The 3,890-nt window shown below is 40.2% G+C and overlaps 1 pseudogene; it reads right to left on the minus strand.

Annotated features, from left to right (window-relative positions):
- Positions 1-320: 320 nt before the first annotated feature.
- LOC101577328 overlaps positions 321-3,890 on the minus strand; it is a 5,002-nt pseudogene continuing 1,432 nt past the window's right edge.

Raw genomic sequence — 3,890 nt, forward strand, 5'->3', positions numbered from 1 at the left:
GTGGGACTATCCTGCTACAAGGTTGTATATGGTTAGATTTCGGGACTTATGCCTAAACATAAGAATTATTCAATTCTTTTTTTTATTAATAAGTGAAGCCTATTTTATTACTTCAAGTGTTGTTAATGATAAAAAAAATTTCAGCATAGCTGTTCCATTTTAAAAAAGTGAAAGTACATACTATAGCTCTAGCTCAGTAAACAGATGGACCTGGTGTCTCTGAGTGATGTAACATTGAGCATTGTACAGTACATCTTATGAAGACCCATAAATTAAATAGCTACTGTTTGAAACTTAGTGATTATGAAACAAATACGCATTCATAGTTTTGGCTTCTTTTTCCTTCCTCGACCGTCAGGTGCTCCGCCCATTTTACGCTTCTGTGTTGCGGGCTTTGGTCCTTGTTTCTTTTTCTCTGCCTTCTCTTTTTCTTCTAGCTCTGTGTTTTCTCTTTCAATCCATGTAATTAAAGTGTTACACCTCCTCTGGAGCTCCATTGCAGTTTTGGACTTCAGAAACCAATCGAATCTGAACTGAGAAGAGTTGCAGATACACTGTCGCAATTGATCATATACATTTTCTTTATCAAATCCAAGCTTGTGAAGCATACAAATCAAGAAGTGATCCTCCTCTTCTGTGTAATTTTTCCTTTGTTAGTACCATAGGATATTCGGAGCTGATGAAAAGGTGCTTTGTACCATTCAATCTTTGAAACAAGTGTTTTTTTGATGCTTATTCTTCTTTGAATCCTTGCCTCTTCCCTCTCAATCTGAGCCATGAACTTCTCTATGTCCTGGAGCTCATTGCATCTTTCCCAGAACACAGCTGAATATTCAATGATTTCTTCAGGAGTTTTCCCTTCCACTTCTCTTGCTATAGTTTCAATATCATCACGACCCCACTTCTCATTAGGTTTAATAAACTGGTTAAAGTGTCTCTTATTCCAATTGGTAAATCCCTGTGTTAGAAGCTTCTCTTTTTCCTCTAACTCCTTGTCATTAAGGGGTTCTGCTTCATCAATTTTCAGTTGCTCTTCTTTCTGTGCTTGTGCTGCATTAGGAAGATCAGGACTTCGAGGTACCTTGTACCCAATAGTTTTTCTGTAATACAGAATTTCTTTTTCCAGTAATTCAAATAAATGTCGGGGAAAGAACTGAAAATCCTGAACATTGCATTGTTTTGGAGGTCCAGGAGCCTTGGGTGCTTTAGGTTCACTGACATGAAGAGCTTCTCTGAAATATGCATCAACACCATAGTTTGCTTTTCTCCCACATTTGGGTGGTTCAATCCACTCAGTGAATGCAATCTTTTGTTTTTCTCTGTAGTCGTCTCCTTCGAAGCTGTACACACTTGACTCTGTATCCATTGTGAAATTTTGAAGGGGGTTCTCACCCATTTTGCAGAGCTTTTCATTCATCTCAGCAGTCTTCTTCATGCTCCTTTCCAAAATGCCATGGATGTCCTCATCAGTGATCTCACTTTCCTTTGAGGCAAACACATGTGTTGTCCCATGGCGAATCATTTGAAGCATTTCATCCTTCCCAATTTTGTTAAAATTCTGATCCACAAGCCTCCCTTCTTGAATGACAATTGAATCCAGCCTGAGTTTCATCTCTGCGTGTTCCACGATTCTTTCTTCTACTGTGTTATCAGTTATAAAGTGGAACACTCTGACTGTCTTGGTTTGCCCAATTCTATATGCTTGGCCATGGCCTGTAGATCAACTTGGAGGTTCCAGCCTGAATCATATAAAATTATTACATCAGCAGTGGCAAGACTGATGCCAAGACCACCCACCCGGGTGCTTAACATAAAAACAAACTTTGTGCTGTTTGGTTCACTGTATGCATTGATAGAATCCTGTCTCTCATCACGGGGCATCCGTCCATCCAACCTACAGTACTCATAGTTCCTCCACATGCAGTAATCTTCTAGAATGTCTAGCACTCTCATCATCTGGCTGAAGATGAGCACACGAGAACTTTGTTATTTTAGTTTAGGGAGCAACTTGTCTAACACCACCATTTTGCCACTGTTGATCACTAGATGCATAGCTGTTGTGTAAGGTGGACCGGGTTCAGCCCCATCAAACAGGTATGGATGATTAGAGCACTTTCTCAGTTGCATCAAGATGTTAAACAACCACATCTTGTCCATCTTCCCTGCTGAGTTCAGGATATCTATGTCCTTCATTAATATCCATGTGTACCATTCCTTCTGCATTTTGCTGAGCCCCACTTCACTTCCTTCTTCACTTCCTTCTTCGGAGACAAACTTTTCTCAACATCAGCCTTGATTCAATGGAGCAGGAATGGACATAAAACCATATGAGGCCTCTCTACTAGTTTTTGATCCCCAAGGCAGTTGTTCATATCAAACCAGGAATCAAAGTCATCAGCTGAATTAAACACATCTGGCAACAAAAAATTAAGAAGTGACCAGAGTTCATGCAAGTTGTTCTAAAGAGGTGTTCCAGTTAACAGTAGGTGATTTGTAGTCTCGAACTCCTGCACTATTTCTGACAACTTAGACTTCTCATTTTTGATCCTGTGAGCATCATCTATAACTAAGTATATCCAGTTAAATTTTTTGAACACAGACTTCTCTTTAATAAGCATTTCATAAGATGTTACACATACATCCCATTCTCCTGGTAACAGAACATCTCTGACAAAAGCAGCTCTTTGTTCTTTATCTCCTATCAAGCAAACAGATCTCAGGGTTGGCACCCATCTCTTGAATTCACTCATCCAGTTGTGTAATGTAGACTTAGGAACCAAAACCATATTAGAACCAGGAATGTTTCTGTAGTGTTTCATGTACCCAAGAAGAGAAATTGTTTGAAGAGTCTTTCCCAGGCCCATGTCATTGGATAGGATACCACTGATGCCATTCTCATACAAAGAAATGAGTCAATTCAATCCTCGGACCTGGTAATCCTTCAGTTTACCCCATTTCACAAATGATAGAGAGTCTTCAAATCAAGTGCAAAATTTGTTGCTTTGGAGCTTTCTGTTAAGAGTTCTTCATCCTCCTCTTCCTCTGTTCTATGGTGTCAGTAATCACCAACAGAGCAAGTTCTGTTTTTCATCCTTTTTTATTCGTGGGCGCCCTGGTTTGATTTCAAAGGTAAGGTCGGAGTCTTCTGAGCAGCAGGCTGAATGAAACGTGTGAACAGCTCTGTCTGCTTTAATAAATACTCAAATCTATTTGCTCGATCAGTTTGCATTTTTTCTTCATAGGTGGGATCTGGCTCCTGGGTTTCCTTTTGCTTTCAGGTGATGCATCAACACACACTCCCTCTACCTCCACGTATGCGGGGCTGGCGCCAGATGCCGCGGGAACAGCTGGTGCCACGGCGCCCTTGGAGCTGCATGTGTTGCTGCTGGAGCTCGCGCTGCTGGCCGGGGCGGTGGGCTTGGAAGGCGCACTCCTATACAATTCTTTATGCCTATTTTTAAAATATATTTTAATTTTTTAGCTGTTTTTTCATCATATTCTGTAGGGACTTAAAGTTCAACATATCAATACTTGATGAAAAATACCTGTTCCATATTATGCCTAAGATATTTGATATTCAGACACATAATGAGGCTAAGCTCAACAGCCTAGGTTGCATGGTAATAGCAATAAGCTTCTCTTCTGGAGGGTTAACAATCTAAGTTTGCAGATCAAAATTAAAGAAAAAGGGGGGCCGCAAGGAAAGCCAACATTTTAGCCCTAGCCTTCTAAGGTCAATTAAGACTCAGGACATATGAGAACTTGTACTGTGACATCATGTAAAACAGTAGTGTCCCAAATTTTCTGATCAAGGAGATTATGGAACCAAAGAGGAAAATGATTAATGATTAGAGTGTGCCTAAGGAGAGTCACATGGAGAGAAAACATTC

Source organism: Octodon degus, unplaced genomic scaffold (assembly GCF_000260255.1).
Source record: "Octodon degus isolate 3935 unplaced genomic scaffold, OctDeg1.0 scaffold00088, whole genome shotgun sequence".
In the NCBI taxonomy this organism is placed as follows: Eukaryota; Metazoa; Chordata; class Mammalia; order Rodentia; family Octodontidae; genus Octodon; species Octodon degus.